We start from the raw sequence: 23372 nt of genomic DNA on the forward strand, positions 1-23372 counted from the left end.
TGTGCCCACTGGCAAGTCCATCGTTCGGTGCTGTGTTTATAGGAGTCGAATCCGTCGCCGTCAGGATCCCGTGACTTGTAATCACTGCATCATCCTTGTATGAAGGGACGCATGCAGCTTCACCGTCGTTGTCGCTTGTTGTCGCTGTTGTAAGTGGCTTGACTGAAGACGCAGTAAGGGAGCTGGCGGATGACAGGAACAAAGCGTGTGCAAGAAGAACGAGACGCATAGGCAGCGAAATGCGCCCTACGCTTTCGCCGTGCCCACTGGCAAGTCCATCGTTCGGTGCTGTGTTTATAGGAGTCGAATCCGTTGACGTCAGGAACCAGTGACTTGTATTCACTGAATCACCCTTGTATGAATGGACGCATGCAGCTTCACCGTCGTTGTCGCTTGTTGTAAATGGCTTGACTGAAGGCGCAGTAAGGGAGCTGGCGGATGACAGGAACAAGGCATGTGCAAGAAGAACGAGACGCATAGTCAGCGAAGTGCGCCCTGCGCTTTCGTCGTGCCCACTGGCAAGTCCATCGTTCGGTGCTATGTTTATAGGAGTCGAATCCATCGACGTCAGGAACCCGTGACTTATAATCACTGCATCATCCTTGTATGAAGGGACGCATGCAGCTTCACCGGCGTTGTCGCTTGTTTTCGCTGTTGTAAATGGCTTGACTGAAGGCGCAGTAAGGGAGCTGGCGGATGACAGGAACAAAGCATGTTCAAGAAGAACGAGTCGCATAGTCAGCGATGATCGCACTGCGCTTTCGCCTCGCCCACTGGCAAGTCCATAGCTCAGTGCTGTCTTTACAGGAGTGGAATCCGTTGACGTCAGGAACCCGTGACTTGTATTCACTGCATCATCCTTGCATGAATTGACGCAAACAGCTTCACCGTCGTTGTCGCTTGTTGTAAATGGCTTGACTGAAGACGCAGTAAGGCAGCTGGCGGATGACAGGAATAAAGCATGTGCAAGAAGAAATAGATGCATAGCCAGCGAAGTGCGCCCTGCGCTTTCGCTGTGCCCCCTGGCAAGTCCATCGTTCGGTGCTGTCTTTATAGGAGTTGATTCCGTCGAGGTCAGGAACCCGTGACATGTATTCACTGCATCATCCTTGTATGAAGGGACGCATGCAGCTTCACCGTCGTTGTCGCTTGTGGTCGCTGTTGTAAGTGGCTTGACTGAAGACGCAGTAAGGGAGCTGGCGGATGACAGGAGCAAAGCATGTGCAAGAAGAACGAGACGCATATGCAGCGAAGTGCGCCCTGCGCTTTCGTCGTGCCCACTGGCAAGTCCATCGTTCGGTGCTGTCTTTACAGAAGTCGAATCAGTCGACGTCTGGAACCCGTGACTTGTAATCGATGCACCATCCTTGTAGGAAGGGACGCATGCAGCTTCACCGTCGTTGTCGCTTGTTGTCGCTGTTGTAAATGGCTTGACTGAAGGCGCAGTAAGCGAACTGGCGGATGACAGGAACAAGGCATGTGCAAGAAGAACGAGACGCATAGTCAGCGATGTGCGCCCTGCGCTTTCGTCGTGCCCACTGGCAGGTCCATCGTTCGGTGCTGTTTTTGTAGTTGTGGAATCCGTTGACGTAAGGATCCCATGACTTGTAATCACTGCATCATCCTTGTATGAAGGGACGCATGCAGCTTCACCGTCGTTGTCGCTTGTTGTCGCTGTTGTAAATGGCTTGACTGAAGGCGCAGTAAGGAAGCTGGCGGATGACAGGAAAAAAGCCTTTGCAAGAGGAACGAGACGCATAGTCAGCGATGTGCGCTCTGCGCTTTAGCCGTGCCCACTGGCAAGTCCATCGTTCTGTGCTGTCTTTAAGGGAGTGGAATCCGTTGACGTCAGGAACCCGTGACTTGTAATCACTGCATCATGCTTGTATGAATGGACGCATGCAGATTCACCGTCGTTGTCGCTTGTTGTCGCTGTTGTAAATGGCTTGACTGAAGGCGCAGTTAGGGAGCTGGCGGACGAGAGGAACAAAGCCTGTGCAAGAAGAACGAGACGCATAGTCAGCGGTGTGAGCGCTGCGCTTTCGCCGTGCCCACTGGCAAATTCATCGTTCGGTGCTGTCTTTATAGGAGTGTAATCCGTTGACGTCAGGACCCCGTGACTTGTAATCACTGCATCATCCTTATCATCCTTGTATGAAGGGACGCATGCAGCTTCACCGTCGTTGTCGCTGTTGTAAATGTCTTGACTGAAGGCGCAGTAAGAGAGCTGGCGGATGACAGGAACAAAGCATGTGCAAGAAGAACGAGACGCATAGTCAGCGAAGTCCGCCCTATGCTTTCGCCGTGCCCACTGGCAAGTCCATTGTTCGGTGCTGTGTTTATAGGAGTCGAATCCGTCGACGTCAGGAACCCGTGACTTGTAATCACTGCATCATCCTTGTATGAAGGAACGCATGCAGCTTCACCGTCGTTATCGCTGTTGTAAATGGCTTGAATGAATTCTCAGTAAGGGAGCTGGCGGATGGCAGGAACAAGGCATGTGCAAGAAGAACGATACGCATAGTCAGCTAAGTGTGCCCTACGCTTTCGGCGTGCCCACTGGCAAGTCCATTGTTCGGTGTTGTGTTTGTAGGAGTCGAATCCGTCGACGTCAGGAACCCGTGACTTCTAATCACTGCATCATCCTTGTATGAAGGGACGCATGCAGATTCACCGTTGTTGTCGCTGTTGAAAATGGCTTGACTGAAGGCGCAGTAAGTGAGCTGGCGGATGACAGCAACAAAGCATGTGCAAAAAGAACGAGTCGCATAGTGAGCGATGTGCGTCCTGCGCTTTCGCCATGCCCACTGGCAAGTCCATCGTTCGGTGCTGTCTTTTTAGGAGTGGAATCCGTTGACGTCAGGAACCCGTGACTTGTAATCCTTGCATCTTCCTTGCACGAATGGACGCAAACAGCTTCACCGTCGTTGTCGCTTGTTGTAAATGGCTTGACTGAAGGCGCAGTAAGTGAGCTGGCGGATGACAGCAACAAAGCATGTGCAAAAAGAACGAGTCGCATAGTGAGCGATGTGCGTCCTACGCTTTCTCCGTGCCCACTGGCAAGTCCATCGTTCGGTGCTATGTTTATAGGAGTCGAATCCATCGACGTCAGGAACCCGTGACTTATAATCACTGCATCATCCTTGTATGAAGGGACGCATGCAGCTTCACCGGCGTTGTCGCTTGTTTTCGCTGTTGTAAATGGCTTGACTGAAGGCGCAGTAAGGGAGCTGGCGGATGACAGGAACAAAGCATGTTCAAGAAGAACGAGTCGCATAGTCAGCGATGATCGCACTGCGCTTTCGCCTTGCCCACTGGCAAGTCCATAGCTCGGTGCTGTCTTTACAGGAGTGGAATCCGTTGACGTCAGGAACCCGTGACTTGTATTCACTGCATCATCCTTGTATGAATGGACGCATGCAGCTTCACCGTCGTTGTCGCTTGTTGTAAATGGCGTGGCTGAAGGCGCAGTAAGGGGGCTGGCGGATGACAGGAACAAGGCATGTGCAAGAAGAACGAGACGCATAGTCAGCGAAGTGCGCCCTGCGATTTCGTCGTGCCCACTGGCAAGTGCATCGTTCGGTGCTGTTTTTGTAGTTGTGGAATCCGTTGACGTAAGGATCCCGTGACTTGTAATCACTGCATCATCCTTGTATGAAGGAACGCATGCAGCTTCACCGTCGTTGTCGCTTGTTGTCGCAGTTGTAAATGGCTTGACTGAAGGCGCAGTAAGGGAGCTGGCCGATGACAGGAACAAAGCATGTGCAAGAAGAACGAGCCGCATAGTCAGCGATGATCGCCCTGCGCTTTCGCCGTGCCCACTGGCAAGTCCATCGCTCGGTGCTGTCCTTATAGGAGTGGAATCGGTTGACATCAGGAACCCTTGACTTGTAATCACTGCATCATCCTTGCATGAATGGACGCAAACAGCTTCACCGTCGTTGTCGCTTGTTGTCGCTGTTGTAAATGGCTTGACTGAAGGCGCAGTAAGGGAGCTGGCGCATGACAGGAAAAAGGCATGTGCAAAAAGAACGAGTCGCATAGTGAGCGATTAGAGTCCTGCGCTTTCGCCATGCCCACTGGCAAGTCCATCGTTCGGTGCTGTCTTTATAGGAGTGGAATCCGTTGTCGACAGGAACGTGTGACTTGTAATCACTGCATCATCCTTGCATGAATGGACGCAAACAGCTTCACCGTCGTTGTCGCTTGTTGTAAATGGCTTGACTGAAGACGCAGTAAAGGAGCTGGCGGATGACAGGAATAAAGCATGTGCAAGAAGAAATAGATGCATAGCCAGCGAAGTGCGCCCTGCGCTTTCGCCGTGCCCACTGGCAAGTCCATCGTTCGGTGCTGTGTTTATAGGAGTCGAATCCGTCGCCGTCAGGATCCCGTGACTTGTAATCACTGCATCATCCTTGTATGAAGGGATGCACGCAGTTTCACCGTCGTTGTCGCTTGTTGTCGCTGTTCTAAATGGCTTGACTGAAGGCGCGGTAAGAGAGCTGGCGGATAACAGGAATAAAGCATGTGCAAGAAGAACGAGACGCATAGTCAGTGAAGTGCGCCCTACGCTTTCGCCGTGCCCACTGGCAAGTCCATCGTTCGGTGCTGTCTTTATAGGAGTTGAATCCGTCGAGGTCAGGAACCCGTGACTTGTAATCACTGCATCATCCTTGTATGAAGGGACGCATGCAGCTTCACCGTCGTTGTCGCTTGTTGTCGCTGTTGTAAGTGGCTTGACTGAAGACGCAGTAAGGGAGCTGGCGGATGACAGGAACAAAGCGTGTGCAAGAAGAACGAGACGCATAGGCAGCGAAATGCGCCCTACGCTTTCGCCGTGCCCACTGGCAAGTCCATCGTTCGGTGCTGTGTTTATAGGAGTCGAATCCGTTGACGTCAGGAACCCGTGACTTGTATTCACTGCATCATCCTTGTATGAATGGACGCATGCAGCTTCACCGTCGTTGTCGCTTGTTGTAAATGGCTTGACTGAAGGCGCAGTAAGGGAGCTGGCGGATGACAGGAGCAAGGCATGTGCAAGAAGAACGAGACGCATAGTCAGCTAAGTGCGCCCTGCGCTTTCGTCGTGCCCACTGGCAAGTCCATCGTTCGGTGCTATATTTATAGGAGTCGAATCCATCGACGTCAGGAACCCGTGACTTATAATCACTGCATCATCCTTGTATGAAGGGACGCATGCAGCTTCACCGTCGTTGTCGCGGTTGTAAATGTCTTGACTGAAGGCGCAGTAAGGGAGCTGGCGGATGACAGGAACAAAGCATGTGCAAGAAGAACGAGACGCATAGTCAGCGAAGTCCGCCCTATGCTTTCGCCGTGCCCACTGGCAAGTCCATCGTTCGGTGCTGTGTTTATAGAAGTCGAATCCGTCGACGTCAGGAACCCGTGACTTGTAATCACTGCATCATCCTTGTATGAAGGAACGCATGCAGCTTCACCGTCGTTATCGCTGTTGTAAATGGCTTGAATGAATTCTCAGTAAGGGAGCTGGCGGATGGCAGGAACAAGGCATGTGCAAGAAGAACGATACGCATAGTCAGCTAAGTGTGCCCTACGCTTTCGGCGTGCCCACTGGCAAGTCCATTGTTCGGTGCTGTGTTTGTAGGAGTCGAATCCGTCGACGTCAGGAACCCGTGACTTCTAATCACTGCATCATCCTTGTATGAAGGGACGCATGCAGATTCACCGTTGTTGTCGCTGTTGAAAATGGCTTGACTGAAGGCGCAGCAAGCGAGCTGGCGGATGACAGCAACAAAGCATGTGCAAAAAGAACGAGTCGCATAGTGAGCGATGTGCGTCCTGCGCTTTCGCCATGCCCACTGGCAAGTCCATCGTTCGGTGCTGTCTTTTTAGGAGTGGAATCCGTTGACGTCAGGAACCCGTGACTTGTAATCCCTGCATCTTCCTTGCATGAATGGACGCAAACAGCTTCACCGTCGTTGTCGCTTGTTGTAAATGGCTTGACTGAAGACGCAGTAAGGGAGCTGGTGGATGACAGGAACAAAGCATGTGCAAGAAGAAATAGATGCATAGCCAGCGAAGTGCGCCCTGCGCTTTCGACGTGCCCCCTGGCAAGTCCATAGTTCGTTGCTGTCTTTATAGGAGTTGAATCCGCCGATTCAGGAACCCGTGACTTGTAATCACTGCATCATCCTTGTATGAAGGGACGCATGCAGCTTCACCTTCGTTGTCGCTTGTTGTCGCTGTTGTAAATGGCTTGACTGAAGGCGCAGTAAGCGAGCTGTCGGATGACAGGAACAAGGCATGTGCAAGAAGAACGAGACGCATAGTCAGCGATGTGCGGCCTGCGCTTTCGTCGTGCCCACTGGCAAGTCCATCGTTCGGTGCTGTCTTTATAGGAGTTGAATCCGTCGAGGTCAGGAACCCTTGACTTGTAATCACTGCATCATCCTTGCATGAATGGACGCAAACAGCTTCACCGTCGTTGTCGCTTGTTGTCGCTGTTGTAAATGGCTTGACTGAAGGCGCAGTAAGGGAGCTGGTGCATGACAGGAAAAAGGCATGTGCAAAAAGAACGAGTCGCAGAGTGAGCGATTAGAGTCCTGCGCTTTCGCCATGCCCACTGGCAAGCCCATCGTTCGGTGCTGTCTTTATAGGAGTGGAATCCGTTGTCGACAGGAACATGTGACTTGTAATCACTGCATCATCCTTGCATGAATGGACGCAAACAGCTTCACCGTCGTTGTCGCTTGTTTTCGCTGTTGTAAACGGCTTGACTGAAGGCGCAGTAAGCGAGCTGTCGGATGACAGGAACAAGGCATGTGCAAGAAGAACGAGACGCATAGTCAGCGATGTGCGCCCTGCGCTTTCGTCGTGCCCACTGGCAAGTCCATCGTTCGGTGCTGTTTTTGTAGATGTGGAATCCGTTGACGTAAGGATCCCGTGACTTGTAATCACTGCATCATCCTTGTATGAAGGGACGCATGCAGCTTCACCGTCGTTGTCGCTTGTTGTCGCTGTTGTAAATGGCTTGACTGAAGGCGCAGTAAGGGAGCTGGCCGATGACAGGAACAAAGCATGTGCAAGAAGAACGAGCCGCATAGTCAGCGATGTGCGCCCTGCGCTTTCGTCGTGCCCACTGGCAGGTCCATCGTTCGGTGCTGTTTTTGTAGTTGTGGAATCCGTTGACGTAAGGATCCCATGACTTGTAATCACTGCATCATCCTTGTATGAAGGGACGCATGCAGCTTCACCGTCGTTGTCGCTTGTTGTCGCTGTTGTAAATGGCTTGACTGAAGGCGCAGTAAGGAAGCTGGCGGATGACAGGAAAAAAGCCTTTGCAAGAGGAACGAGACGCATAGTCAGCGATGTGCGCTCTGCGCTTTAGCCGTGCCCACTGGCAAGTCCATCGTTCTGTGCTGTCTTTAAGGGAGTGGAATCCGTTGACGTCAGGAACCCGTGACTTGTAATCACTGCATCATGCTTGTATGAATGGACGCATGCAGATTCACCGTCGTTGTCGCTTGTTGTCGCTGTTGTAAATGGCTTGACTGAAGGCGCAGTTAGGGAGCTGGCGGACGAGAGGAACAAAGCCTGTGCAAGAAGAACGAGACGCATAGTCAGCGGTGTGAGCGCTGCGCTTTCGCCGTGCCCACTGGCAAATTCATCGTTCGGTGCTGTCTTTATAGGAGTGTAATCCGTTGACGTCAGGACCCCGTGACTTGTAATCACTGCATCATCCTTATCATCCTTGTATGAAGGGACGCATGCAGCTTCACCGTCGTTGTCGCTGTTGTAAATGTCTTGACTGAAGGCGCAGTAAGAGAGCTGGCGGATGACAGGAACAAAGCATGTGCAAGAAGAACGAGACGCATAGTCAGCGAAGTCCGCCCTATGCTTTCGCCGTGCCCACTGGCAAGTCCATTGTTCGGTGCTGTGTTTATAGGAGTCGAATCCGTCGACGTCAGGAACCCGTGACTTGTAATCACTGCATCATCCTTGTATGAAGGAACGCATGCAGCTTCACCGTCGTTATCGCTGTTGTAAATGGCTTGAATGAATTCTCAGTAAGGGAGCTGGCGGATGGCAGGAACAAGGCATGTGCAAGAAGAACGATACGCATAGTCAGCTAAGTGTGCCCTACGCTTTCGGCGTGCCCACTGGCAAGTCCATTGTTCGGTGTTGTGTTTGTAGGAGTCGAATCCGTCGACGTCAGGAACCCGTGACTTCTAATCACTGCATCATCCTTGTATGAAGGGACGCATGCAGATTCACCGTTGTTGTCGCTGTTGAAAATGGCTTGACTGAAGGCGCAGTAAGTGAGCTGGCGGATGACAGCAACAAAGCATGTGCAAAAAGAACGAGTCGCATAGTGAGCGATGTGCGTCCTGCGCTTTCGCCATGCCCACTGGCAAGTCCATCGTTCGGTGCTGTCTTTTTAGGAGTGGAATCCGTTGACGTCAGGAACCCGTGACTTGTAATCCTTGCATCTTCCTTGCACGAATGGACGCAAACAGCTTCACCGTCGTTGTCGCTTGTTGTAAATGGCTTGACTGAAGGCGCAGTAAGTGAGCTGGCGGATGACAGCAACAAAGCATGTGCAAAAAGAACGAGTCGCATAGTGAGCGATGTGCGTCCTACGCTTTCTCCGTGCCCACTGGCAAGTCCATCGTTCGGTGCTATGTTTATAGGAGTCGAATCCATCGACGTCAGGAACCCGTGACTTATAATCACTGCATCATCCTTGTATGAAGGGACGCATGCAGCTTCACCGGCGTTGTCGCTTGTTTTCGCTGTTGTAAATGGCTTGACTGAAGGCGCAGTAAGGGAGCTGGCGGATGACAGGAACAAAGCATGTTCAAGAAGAACGAGTCGCATAGTCAGCGATGATCGCACTGCGCTTTCGCCTTGCCCACTGGCAAGTCCATAGCTCGGTGCTGTCTTTACAGGAGTGGAATCCGTTGACGTCAGGAACCCGTGACTTGTATTCACTGCATCATCCTTGTATGAATGGACGCATGCAGCTTCACCGTCGTTGTCGCTTGTTGTAAATGGCGTGGCTGAAGGCGCAGTAAGGGGGCTGGCGGATGACAGGAACAAGGCATGTGCAAGAAGAACGAGACGCATAGTCAGCGAAGTGCGCCCTGCGATTTCGTCGTGCCCACTGGCAAGTGCATCGTTCGGTGCTGTTTTTGTAGTTGTGGAATCCGTTGACGTAAGGATCCCGTGACTTGTAATCACTGCATCATCCTTGTATGAAGGAACGCATGCAGCTTCACCGTCGTTGTCGCTTGTTGTCGCAGTTGTAAATGGCTTGACTGAAGGCGCAGTAAGGGAGCTGGCCGATGACAGGAACAAAGCATGTGCAAGAAGAACGAGCCGCATAGTCAGCGATGATCGCCCTGCGCTTTCGCCGTGCCCACTGGCAAGTCCATCGCTCGGTGCTGTCCTTATAGGAGTGGAATCGGTTGACATCAGGAACCCTTGACTTGTAATCACTGCATCATCCTTGCATGAATGGACGCAAACAGCTTCACCGTCGTTGTCGCTTGTTGTCGCTGTTGTAAATGGCTTGACTGAAGGCGCAGTAAGGGAGCTGGCGCATGACAGGAAAAAGGCATGTGCAAAAAGAACGAGTCGCATAGTGAGCGATTAGAGTCCTGCGCTTTCGCCATGCCCACTGGCAAGTCCATCGTTCGGTGCTGTCTTTATAGGAGTGGAATCCGTTGTCGACAGGAACGTGTGACTTGTAATCACTGCATCATCCTTGCATGAATGGACGCAAACAGCTTCACCGTCGTTGTCGCTTGTTGTAAATGGCTTGACTGAAGACGCAGTAAAGGAGCTGGCGGATGACAGGAATAAAGCATGTGCAAGAAGAAATAGATGCATAGCCAGCGAAGTGCGCCCTGCGCTTTCGCCGTGCCCACTGGCAAGTCCATCGTTCGGTGCTGTGTTTATAGGAGTCGAATCCGTCGCCGTCAGGATCCCGTGACTTGTAATCACTGCATCATCCTTGTATGAAGGGATGCACGCAGTTTCACCGTCGTTGTCGCTTGTTGTCGCTGTTCTAAATGGCTTGACTGAAGGCGCGGTAAGAGAGCTGGCGGATAACAGGAATAAAGCATGTGCAAGAAGAACGAGACGCATAGTCAGTGAAGTGCGCCCTACGCTTTCGCCGTGCCCACTGGCAAGTCCATCGTTCGGTGCTGTCTTTATAGGAGTTGAATCCGTCGAGGTCAGGAACCCGTGACTTGTAATCACTGCATCATCCTTGTATGAAGGGACGCATGCAGCTTCACCGTCGTTGTCGCTTGTTGTCGCTGTTGTAAGTGGCTTGACTGAAGACGCAGTAAGGGAGCTGGCGGATGACAGGAACAAAGCGTGTGCAAGAAGAACGAGACGCATAGGCAGCGAAATGCGCCCTACGCTTTCGCCGTGCCCACTGGCAAGTCCATCGTTCGGTGCTGTGTTTATAGGAGTCGAATCCGTTGACGTCAGGAACCCGTGACTTGTATTCACTGCATCATCCTTGTATGAATGGACGCATGCAGCTTCACCGTCGTTGTCGCTTGTTGTAAATGGCTTGACTGAAGGCGCAGTAAGGGAGCTGGCGGATGACAGGAGCAAGGCATGTGCAAGAAGAACGAGACGCATAGTCAGCTAAGTGCGCCCTGCGCTTTCGTCGTGCCCACTGGCAAGTCCATCGTTCGGTGCTATATTTATAGGAGTCGAATCCATCGACGTCAGGAACCCGTGACTTATAATCACTGCATCATCCTTGTATGAAGGGACGCATGCAGCTTCACCGTCGTTGTCGCGGTTGTAAATGTCTTGACTGAAGGCGCAGTAAGGGAGCTGGCGGATGACAGGAACAAAGCATGTGCAAGAAGAACGAGACGCATAGTCAGCGAAGTCCGCCCTATGCTTTCGCCGTGCCCACTGGCAAGTCCATCGTTCGGTGCTGTGTTTATAGAAGTCGAATCCGTCGACGTCAGGAACCCGTGACTTGTAATCACTGCATCATCCTTGTATGAAGGAACGCATGCAGCTTCACCGTCGTTATCGCTGTTGTAAATGGCTTGAATGAATTCTCAGTAAGGGAGCTGGCGGATGGCAGGAACAAGGCATGTGCAAGAAGAACGATACGCATAGTCAGCTAAGTGTGCCCTACGCTTTCGGCGTGCCCACTGGCAAGTCCATTGTTCGGTGCTGTGTTTGTAGGAGTCGAATCCGTCGACGTCAGGAACCCGTGACTTCTAATCACTGCATCATCCTTGTATGAAGGGACGCATGCAGATTCACCGTTGTTGTCGCTGTTGAAAATGGCTTGACTGAAGGCGCAGCAAGCGAGCTGGCGGATGACAGCAACAAAGCATGTGCAAAAAGAACGAGTCGCATAGTGAGCGATGTGCGTCCTGCGCTTTCGCCATGCCCACTGGCAAGTCCATCGTTCGGTGCTGTCTTTTTAGGAGTGGAATCCGTTGACGTCAGGAACCCGTGACTTGTAATCCCTGCATCTTCCTTGCATGAATGGACGCAAACAGCTTCACCGTCGTTGTCGCTTGTTGTAAATGGCTTGACTGAAGACGCAGTAAGGGAGCTGGTGGATGACAGGAACAAAGCATGTGCAAGAAGAAATAGATGCATAGCCAGCGAAGTGCGCCCTGCGCTTTCGACGTGCCCCCTGGCAAGTCCATAGTTCGTTGCTGTCTTTATAGGAGTTGAATCCGCCGATTCAGGAACCCGTGACTTGTAATCACTGCATCATCCTTGTATGAAGGGACGCATGCAGCTTCACCTTCGTTGTCGCTTGTTGTCGCTGTTGTAAATGGCTTGACTGAAGGCGCAGTAAGCGAGCTGTCGGATGACAGGAACAAGGCATGTGCAAGAAGAACGAGACGCATAGTCAGCGATGTGCGGCCTGCGCTTTCGTCGTGCCCACTGGCAAGTCCATCGTTCGGTGCTGTCTTTATAGGAGTTGAATCCGTCGAGGTCAGGAACCCTTGACTTGTAATCACTGCATCATCCTTGCATGAATGGACGCAAACAGCTTCACCGTCGTTGTCGCTTGTTGTCGCTGTTGTAAATGGCTTGACTGAAGGCGCAGTAAGGGAGCTGGTGCATGACAGGAAAAAGGCATGTGCAAAAAGAACGAGTCGCAGAGTGAGCGATTAGAGTCCTGCGCTTTCGCCATGCCCACTGGCAAGCCCATCGTTCGGTGCTGTCTTTATAGGAGTGGAATCCGTTGTCGACAGGAACATGTGACTTGTAATCACTGCATCATCCTTGCATGAATGGACGCAAACAGCTTCACCGTCGTTGTCGCTTGTTTTCGCTGTTGTAAACGGCTTGACTGAAGGCGCAGTAAGCGAGCTGTCGGATGACAGGAACAAGGCATGTGCAAGAAGAACGAGACGCATAGTCAGCGATGTGCGCCCTGCGCTTTCGTCGTGCCCACTGGCAAGTCCATCGTTCGGTGCTGTTTTTGTAGATGTGGAATCCGTTGACGTAAGGATCCCGTGACTTGTAATCACTGCATCATCCTTGTATGAAGGGACGCATGCAGCTTCACCGTCGTTGTCGCTTGTTGTCGCTGTTGTAAATGGCTTGACTGAAGGCGCAGTAAGGGAGCTGGCCGATGACAGGAACAAAGCATGTGCAAGAAGAACGAGCCGCATAGTCAGCGATGATCGCCCTGCGCTTTCGCCGTGCCCACTGGCAAGTCCATCGCTCGGTGCTGCCTTTATAGGAGTGGAATCGGTTGACGTCAGGAACCCTTGACTTGTAATCACTGCATCATCCTTGCATGAATGGACGCAAACAGCTTCACCGTCGTTGTCGCTTGTTGTCGCTGTTGTAAATGGCTTGACTGAAGGCGCAGCAAGGGAGCTGGCGCATGACAGGAAAAAGGCATGTGCAAAAAGAACGAGTCGCATAGTGAGCGATTAGAGTCCTGCGCTTTCGCCATGCCCACTGGCAAGCCCATCGTTCGGTGCTGTCTTTATAGGAGTGGAGTCCGTTGTCGACAGGAACATGTGACTTGTAATCACTGCATCATCCTTGCATGAATGGACGCAAACAGCTTCACCGTCGTTGTCGCTTGTTGTAAATGGCTTGACTGAAGACGCAGTAAGGGAGCTGGCGGATGACAGGAATAAAGCATGTGCAAGAAGAAATAGATGCATAGCCAGCGAAGTGCGCCCTGCGCTTTCGCCGTGCCCACTGGCAGTCCATCGTTCGGTACTGTGTTTATAGGAGTCGAATCCGTCGCCGTCAGGATCCCGTGACTTGTAATCACTGCATCATCCTTGCATGAAGGGATGCACGCGGCTTCACCGTCGTTGTCGCTTGTTGTCGCTGTTCTAAATGGCTTGACTGAAGGCGCAGTAAGAGAGCTGGCGGATGACAGGAACAAAGCGTGTGCAAGAAGAACGAGACGCATAGGCAGCGAAATGCGCCCTACGCTTTCGCCGTGCCCACTGGCAAGTCCATCGTTCGGTGCTGTGTTTATAGGAGTCGAATCCGTTGACGTCAGGAACCCGTGACTTGTATTCACTGCATCATCCTTGTATGAATGGACGCATGCAGCTTCACCGTCGTTGTCGCTTGTTGTAAATGGCTTGACTGAAGGCACAGTAAGGGAGCTGGCGGATGACAGGAACAAGGCATGTGCAAGAAGAACGAGACGCATAGTCAGCGATGTGCGCCCTGCGCTTTCGTCGTGCCCACTGGCAAGTCCATCGTTCGGTGCTGTTTTTGTAGATGTGGAATCCGTTGACGTAAGGATCCCGTGACTTGTAATCACTGCATCATCCTTGTATGAAAGGACGCATGCAGCTTCACCGTCGTTGTCGCTTGTTGTCGCTGTTGTAAATGGCTTGACTGAAGGCGCAGTAAGGAAGCTGGCGGATGAGAGGAAAAAAGCCTTTGCAAGAGGCACGAGACGCATAATCAGCGATGTGCGCTCTGCGCTTTAGCCGTGCCCTCTGGCAAGTCCATCGTTCGGTGCTGTCTTTATAGGAGTGGAATCCGTTGACGTCAGGAACCCGTGACTTATAATCACTGCATCATGCTTGTATGAATGGACGCATGCAGATTCACCGTCGTTGTCGCTTGTTGTCGCTGTTGTAAATGGCTTGACTGAAGGCGCAGTTAGGGAGCTGGCGGACGAGACGAACAAAGCCTGTGCAAGAAGAACGAGACGCATAGTCAGCGATGTGAGCCCTGCGCTTTCGCCGTGCCAACTGGCAAATTCATCGTTCGGTGCTGTCTTTATAGGAGTGGAATCCGTTGACGTCAGGAACCCGTGACTTGTAATCACTGCATCATCCTTATCATCCTTGTATGAAGGGACGCATGCAGCTTCACCGTCGTTGTCGCTGTTGTAAATATCTTGACTGAAGGCGCAGTAAGGGAGCTGGCGGATGACAGCAACAAAGCATGTGCTAAAAGAACGACTCGCATAGTGAGCGATGTGCGTCCTGCGATTTCGCCATGCCCACTAGCAAGTCCATCGTTCGGTGCTGTCTTTATAGGAGTGGAATCCGTTGACGTCAGGAACCCGTGACTTGTAATCTCTGCATCATCCTTGCATGAATGGATGCAAGCAGCTTCACCGTCGTTGTCGCTTGTTGTAAATGGCTTGACTGAAGACGCAGTAAGGGAGCTGGCGGATGACAGGAACAAAGCAAGTGCAAGAAGAAATAGATGCATAGACAGCGAAGTGCGCCCTGCGCTTTCGACGTGCCCCCTGGCAAGTCCATAGTTCGTTGCTGTCTTTATAGGAGTTGAATCCGCCGAGGTCAGGAACCCGTGACTTGTAATCACTGCATCATCCTTGTATGAAGGGACGCATGCAGCTTCACCTTCGTTGTCGCTTGTTGTCGCTGTTGTAAATGGATTGACTGAAGGCGCAGTAGGCGAGCTGGCGGATGACAGGAACAAAGCATGTGCAAGAAAAACGAGACGCATAGTCAACGAAGTGCGCCCTACGCTTTCGCCGTGCCCACTGGCAAGTCCATCGTTCGGTGCAATGTTTATAGGAGTCGAATCCGTCGACGTCAGGAACCCGTGACTTGTAATCACTGCATCATCCTTGTATGAAGGGACGCATGCAGCTTCACCGGCGTTGTCGCTTGTTTTCGCTGTTGTAAATGGCTTGACTGAAGGCGCAGTAAGGGAGCTGGCGAATGACAGGAACAAAGCATGTTCAAGAAGAACGAGTCGCATAGTCAGCGATGATCGCACTGCGCTTTCGCCGTGCTCACTGGCAAGTCCATAGCCCGGTGCTGTCTTTATAGGAGTGGAATCCGTTGACTTCAGGAACCCGTGACTTGTAATCACTGCATCATGCTTGTAAGAATGAACGCATGCAGATTCACCTTCGTTGTCGCTTGTTGTCGCTGTTGTAACTGGCTTGACTGAAGGCGCAGTAAGGGAGCTGGCGCATGAGAGGAACAAAGCCTAGGCAAGGAGAACGAGACGCATAGTCAGCGATGTGCGCCCTGCGCTTTCGCCGTGCCCACTGGCAAGTCCATCGTTCGGTGCTGTCTTTATAGGAGTGGAATCCGTTGACGTCAGGAACCCGTGACTTGTAATCACTGCATCATCCTTATCATCCTTGTATGAAGGGACGCATGCATCTTCACCGTCGTTGTCGCTGTTGTAAATGGCTTGACTGAAGGCGCAGTAAGGGAGCTGGGGGATGACAGGAACAAAGCCTGTGCAAGAAGAACGAGACGCATAGTCAGCAATGTGCGCCCTGCGCTTTCGCGGTGCCCACTGGCAAGTCCATCGTTCGGTGCTATCTTTACAGGAGTGGAATCCGTTGACGTAAGGAACCAGTGACTTGTAATCACTGCATCATCCTTGTATGAAGGGACGCATGCAGCTTCACCGTCGTTGTCGCTATTGTAAATGGCTTGACTGAAGGCGCAGTAAGGGAGCTGGGGGATGACAGGAACAAATCCTGTGCAAGAAGAACGAGACGCATAGTCACCGATGTGCGCCCTGCGCTTTCGCCGTGCCCACTGGCAAGTCCATCTTTTGGTGCTGTCTTTATAGGTGTGGAATCTGTTGACGTCAAGAACCCGTGACTTGTAATCACTGCATCATCCTTGTACGAAGGGACGCATGCAGGTTCACCGTCGTTGTCGCTGTTGTAAACGGCTTGACTGAAGGCGCAGTAAGCGAGCTGTCGGATGACAGGAACAAGGCATGTGCAAGAAGAACGAGACGCATAGTCAGCGATGTGCGCCCTGCGCTTTCGTCGTGCCCACTGGCAAGTCCATCGTTCGGTGCTGTTTTTGTAGATGTGGAATCCGTTGATGTAAGGATCCCGTGACTTGTAATCACTGCATCATCCTTGTATGAAGGGACGCATGCAGCTTCACCGTCGTTGTCGCTTGTTGTCGCTGTTGTAAATGGCTTGACTGAAGGCGCAGTAAGGGAGCTGGCCGATGACAGGAACAAAGCATGTGCAAGAAGAACGAGCCGCATAGACAGCGATGATCGCCCTGCGCTTTCGTCGTGCCCACTGGCAAGTCCATCGCTCGGTGCTGCCTTTCTAGGAGTGGAATCGGTTGACGTCAGGAACCCTTGACTTGTAATCACTGCATCATCCTTGCATGAATGGACGCAAACAGCTTCACCGTCGTTGTCGCTTGTTGTCGCTGTTGTAAATGGCTTGCTTGACTGAAGGCGCAGCAAGGGAGCTGGCGCATGACAGGAAAAAGGCATGTGCAAAAAGAACGAGTCGCATAGTGAGCGATTAGAGTCCTGCGCTTTCGCCATGCCCACTGGCAAGCCCATCGTTCGGTCCTGTCTTTATAGGAGTGGAGTCCGTTGTCGCCAGGAACATGTGACTTGTAATCACTGCATCATCCTTGCATGAATGGACGCAAACAGCTTCACCGTCGTTGTCGCTTGTTGTAAATGGCTTGACTGAAGACGCAGTAAGGGAGCTGGCGGATGACAGGAATAAAGCATGTGCAAGAAGAAATAGATGCATAGCCAGCGAAGTGCGCCCTGCGCTTTCGCCGTGCCCACTGGCAAGTCCATCGTTCGGTACTGTGTTTATAGGAGTCGAATCCGTCGCCGTCAGGATCCCGTGACTTGTAATCACTGCATCATCCTTGTATGAAGGGATGCACGCGGCTTCACCGTCGTTGTCGCTTGTTGTCGCTGTTCTAAATGGCTTGACTGAAGGCGCAGTAAGAGAGCTGGTGGATGACAGGAAAAAAGCATGTGCAAGAAGAACGAGACGCATAGTCAGTGAAGTGCGCCCTACGCTTTCGCCGTGCCCACTGGCAAGTCCATCGTTCGGTGCTGTCTTTATAGAGTTGAATCCGTTGACGTCAGGAACCCGTGACTTGTATTCACTGCATCATCCTTGTATGAATGGACGCATGCAGCTTCACCGTCGTTGTCGCTTGTTGTAAATGGCTTGACTGAAGGCGCAGTAAGGGAGCTGGCGGATGACAGGAACAAGGCATGTGCAAGAAGAACGAGACGCATAGTCAGCGATGTGCGCTCTGCGCTTTAGCCGTGCCCTCTGGCAAGTCCATCGTTCGGTGCTGTCTTTAGAGGAGTGGAATCCGTTGACGTCAGGAACCCGTGACTTATAACCACTGCATCATGCTTGTATGAATGGACGCATGCAGATTCACCGTCGTTGTCGCTTGTTGTCGCTGTTGTAAATGGCTTGACTGAAGGCGCAGTTAGGGAGCTGGCGGACGAGACGAACAAAGCCTGTGCAAGAAGAACGAGACGCATAGTCAGCGATGTGAGCCCTGCGCTTTCGCCGTGCCCACTGGCAAATTCATCGTTCGGTGCTGTCTTTATAGGAGTGGAATCCGTTGACGTCAGGAACCCGTGACTTGTAATCACTGCATCATCCTTATCATCCTTGTATGAAGGGACGCATGCAGCTTCACCGTCGTTGTCGCTGTTGTAAATATCTTGACTGAAGGCGCAGTAAGGGAGCTGGCGGATGACAGCAACAAAGCATGTGCTAAAAGAACGACTCGCATAGTGAGCGATGTGCGTCCTGCGCTTTCGCCATGCCCACTAGCAAGTCCATCGTTCGGTGCTGTCTTTATAGCAGTGGAATCCGTTGACGTCAGGAACCCGTGACTTGTAATCTCTGCATCATCCTTGCATGAATGGATGCAAGCAGCTTCACCGTCGTTGTCGCTTGTTGTAAATGGCTTGACTGAAGACGCAGTAAGGTAGCTGGCGGATGACAGGAACAAAGCAAGCGCAAGAAGAAATAGATGCATAGTCAACGAAGTGCGCCCTACGCTTTCGCCGTGCCCACTGGCAAGTCCATCGTTCGGTGCTATGTTTATAGGAGTCGAATCCGTCGACGTCAGGAACCCGTGACTTGTAATCACTGCATCATCCTTGTATGAAAGGACGCATGCAGCTTCACCGGCGTTGTCGCTTGTTTTCGCTGTTGTAAATGGCTTGACTGAAGGCGCAGTAAGGGAGCTGGCGAATGACAGGAACAAAGCATGTTCAAGAAGAACGAGTCGCATAGTCAGCGATGATCGCACTGCGCTTTCGCCGTGCTCACTGGCAAGTCCATAGCTCGGTGCTGTCTTTATAGGAGTGGAATCCGTTGACTTCAGGAACCCGTGACTTGTAATCACTGCATCATGCTTGTAAGAATGAACGCATGCGGATTCACCTTCGTCGTCGCTTGTTGTCGCTGTTGTAACTGGCTTGACTGAAGGCGCACTAAGGGAGCTGGCGCATGAGAGGAACAAAGCCTAGGCAAGGAGAACGAGACGCATAGTCAGCGATGTGCTCCCTGCGCTTTCGCCGTGCCCACTGGCAAGTCCATCGTTCGGTGCTGTCTTTATAGGAGTGGAATCCGTTGACGTCAGGAACCCGTGACTTGTAATCACTGCATCATCCTTATCATCCTTGTATGAAGGGACGCATGCAGCTTCACCGTCGTTGTCGCTGTTGTAAATGGCTTGACTGAAGGCGCAGTAAGGGAGCTGGCCGATGACAGGAACAAAGCATGTGCAAGAAGAACGAGCCGCATAGTCAGCGATGATCGCCCTGCGCTTTCGCCGTGACCACTGGCAAGTCCATCGCTCGGTGCTGTCTTTATAGGAGTGGAATCGGTTGACGTCAGGAACCCTTGACTTGTAATCACTGCATCATCCTTGCATGAATGGACGCAAACAGCTTCACCGTCGTTGTCGCTTGTTGTCGCTGTTGTAAATGGCTTGACTGAAGGCGCAGTAAAAGAGCTGGCGCATGACAGGAAAAAGGCATGTGCAAAAAGAACGAGTCGCATAGTGAGCGATTAGAGTCCTGCGCTTTCGCCATGCCCACTGGCAAGCCCATCGTTCGGTGCTGTCTTTATAGGAGTGGAATCCGTTGTCGACAGGAACATGTGACTTGTAATCACTGCATCATCCTTGCATGAATGGACGCAAACAGCTTCACCGTCGTTGTCGCTTGTTTTCGCTGTTGTAAACGGCTTGACTGAAGGCGCAGTAAGCGAGCTGTCGGATGACAGGAACAAGGCATGTGCAAGAAGAACGAGACGCATAGTCAGCGATGTGCGCCCTACGCTTTCGTCGTGCCCACTGGCAAGTCCATCGTTCGGTGCTGTTTTTGTAGATGTGGAATCCGTTGATGTAAGGATCCCGTGACTTGTAATCACTGCATCATCCTTGTATGAAGGGACGCATGCAGCTTCACCGTCGTTGTCGCTTGTTGTCGCTGTTGTAAATGGCTTGACTGAAGGCGCAGTAAGGGAGCTGGCCGATGACAGGAACAAAGCATGTGCAAGAAGAACGGGCCGCATAGTCAGCGATGATCGCCCTGCGCTTTCGTCGTGCCCACTGGCAAGTCCATCGCTCGGTGCTGCCTTTATAGGAGTGGAATCGGTTGACGTCAGGAACCCTTGACTTGTAATCACTGCATCATCCTTGCATGAATGGACGCAAACAGCTTCACCGTCGTTGTCGCTTGTTGTCGCTGTTGTAAATGGCTTGACTGAAGGCGCAGCAAGGGAGCTGGCGCATGACAGGAAAAAGGCATGTGCAAAAAGAACGAGTCGCATAGTGAGCGATTAGAGTCCTGCGCTTTCGCCATGCCCACTGGCAAGCCCATCGTTCGGTCCTGTCTTTATAGGAGTGGAGTCCGTTGTCGCCAGGAACATGTGACTTGTAATCACTGCATCATCCTTGCATGAATGGACGCAAACAGCTTCACCGTCGTTGTCGCTTGTTGTAAATGGCTTGACTGAAGACGCAGTAAGGGAGCTGGCGGATGACAGGAATAAAGCATGTGCAAGAAGAAATAGATGCATAGCCAGCGAAGTGCGCCCTGCGCTTTCGCCGTGCCCACTGGCAAGTCCATCGTTCGGTACTGTGTTTATAGGAGTCGAATCCGTCGCCGTCAGGATCCCGTGACTTGTAATCACTGCATCATCCTTGTATGAAGGGATGCACGCGGCTTCACCGTCGTTGTCGCTTGTTGTCGCTGTTCTAAATGGCTTGACTGAAGGCGCAGTAAGAGAGCTGGTGGATGACAGGAAAAAAGCATGTGCAAGAAGAACGAGACGCATAGTCAGTGAAGTGCGCCCTACGCTTTCGCCGTGCCCACTGGCAAGTCCATCGTTCGGTGCTGTCTTTATAGAGTTGAATCCGTTGACGTCAGGAACCCGTGACTTGTATTCACTGCATCATCCTTGTATGAATGGACGCATGCAGCTTCACCGTCGTTGTCGCTTGTTGTAAATGGCTTGACTGAAGGCGCAGTAAGGGAGCTGGCGGATGACAGGAACAAGGCATGTGCAAGAAGAACGAGACGCATAGTCAGCGATGTGCGCCCTGCGCTTTCGTCGTGCCCACTGGCAAGTCCATCGTTCGGTGCTGTTTTTGTAGATGTGGAATCCGTTGACGTAAGGATCCCGTGACTTGTAATCACTGCATCATCCTTGTATGAAAGGACGCATGCAGCTTCACCGTCGTTGTCGCTTGTTGTCGCTGTTGTAAATGGCTTGACTGAAGGCGCAGTAAGGAAGCTGGCGGATGAGAGGAAAAAAGCCTTTGCAAGAGGCACGAGACGCATTGTCAGCGATGTGCGCTCTGCGCTTTAGCCGTGCCCTCTGGCAAGTCCATCGTTCGGTGCTGTCTTTAGAGGAGTGGAATCCGTTGACGTCAGGAACCCGTGACTTATAATCACTGCATCATGCTTGTATGAATGGACGCATGCAGATTCACCGTCGTTGTCGCTTGTTGTCGCTGTTGTAAATGGCTTGACTGAAGGCGCAGTTAGGGAGCTGGCGGACGAGACGAACAAAGCCTGTGCAAGAAGAACGAGACGCATAGTCAGCGATGTGAGCCCTGCGCTTTCGCCGTGCCCACTGGCAAATTCATCGTTCGGTGCTGTCTTTATAGGAGTGGAATCCGTTGACGTCAGGAACCCGTGACTTGTAATCACTGCATCATCCTTATCATCCTTGTATGAAGGGACGCATGCAGCTTCACCGTCGTTGTCGCTGTTGTAAATATCTTGACTGAAGGCGCAGTAAGGGAGCTGGCGGATGACAGCAACAAAGCATGTGCTAAAAGAACGACTCGCATAGTGAGCGATGTGCGTCCTGCGCTTTCGCCATGCCCACTAGCAAGTCCATCGTTCGGTGCTGTCTTTATAGCAGTGGAATCCGTTGACGTCAGGAACCCGTGACTTGTAATCTCTGCATCATCCTTGCATGAATGGATGCAAGCAGCTTCACCGTCGTTGTCGCTTGTTGTAAATGGCTTGACTGAAGACGCAGTAAGGTAGCTGGCGGATGACAGGAACAAAGCAAGCGCAAGAAGAAATAGATGCATAGTCAACGAAGTGCGCCCTACGCTTTCGCCGTGCCCACTGGCAAGTCCATCGTTCGGTGCTATGTTTATAGGAGTCGAATCCGTCGACGTCAGGAACCCGTGACTTGTAATCACTGCATCATCCTTGTATGAAAGGACGCATGCAGCTTCACCGGCGTTGTCGCTTGTTTTCGCTGTTGTAAATGGCTTGACTGAAGGCGCAGTAAGGGAGCTGGCGAATGACAGGAACAAAGCATGTTCAAGAGGAACGAGTCGCATAGTCAGCGATGATCGCACTGCGCTTTCGCCGTGCTCACTGGCAAGTCCATAGCTCGGTGCTGTCTTTATAGGAGTGGAATCCGTTGACTTCAGGAACCCGTGACTTGTAATCACTGCATCATGCTTGTAAGAATGAACGCATGCGGATTCACCTTCGTCGTCGCTTGTTGTCGCTGTTGTAACTGGCTTGACTGAAGGCGCACTAAGGGAGCTGGCGCATGAGAGGAACAAAGCCTAGGCAAGGAGAACGAGACGCATAGTCAGCGATGTGCTCCCTGCGCTTTCGCCGTGCCCACTGGCAAGTCCATCGTTCGGTGCTGTCTTTATAGGAGTGGAATCCGTTGACGTCAGGAACCCGTGACTTGTAATCACTGCATCATCCTTATCATCCTTGTATGAAGGGACGCATGCAGCTTCACCGTCGTTGTCGCTGTTGTAAATGGCTTGACTGAAGGCGCAGTAAGGGAGCTGGGGGATGACAGGAACAAAGCCTGTGCAAGAAGAACGAGACGCATAGTCACCGATGTGCGCCCTGCGCTTTCGCCGTGCCCACTGGCAAGTCCATCTTTTGGTGCTGTCTTTATAGGTGTGGAATCCGTTGACGTCAAGAACCCGTGACTTGTAATCACTGCATCATCCTTGTACGAAGGGACGCATGCAGGTTCACCGTCGTTGTCGCTCTTGTAAATGGCTTGACTGAAGGCGCAGTAAGGAAGCTGAGGGATGACAGGAACAAAGCCTGTGCAAGAAGAACGAGACGCATTGTCAGCGATATGCGCCTTGCGCTTTTGCCGTGCCCACTGGAAAGTCCATCGTTCGGTGCTGTCTTTATAGGAGTGGAATCCGTCGACGTCAGGAACCCGTGACTTGTAATCACTGCATCATCCTTGTATGAAGGGACGCATCGAGCTTCACCATCGTTGTCGCTGTTGTAAATGGCTTGACTAAAGGCGCAGTAAGGGAGCTGGGGGATGACAGGAACAAAGCCTGTGCAAGAAGAACGAGACGCATAGTCAGCGATGTGTGCCCTGCGCTTTCGCCGTGCCCACTGGCAAGTCCATCGTTCGGTGCTGTCTTTATAGGAGTGGAATCCGTTGACGTCAGGAACCCGTGACTTGTAATCACTGCATCATCCTTGTATGAAGGAACGCATGCAGGTTCACCGTCGTTGTCGCTGTTGTAAATGGCTTGAATGAAGGCGCAGTAAGGGAGCTGGGGGATGACAGGAACAAAGCCTGTGCAAGAAGAACGAGACGCATTTTTAGCGATTTG

This window comes from Amblyomma americanum, chromosome 8 (assembly GCF_052857255.1).
Source record: "Amblyomma americanum isolate KBUSLIRL-KWMA chromosome 8, ASM5285725v1, whole genome shotgun sequence".
In the NCBI taxonomy this organism is placed as follows: domain Eukaryota; kingdom Metazoa; phylum Arthropoda; class Arachnida; order Ixodida; family Ixodidae; genus Amblyomma; species Amblyomma americanum.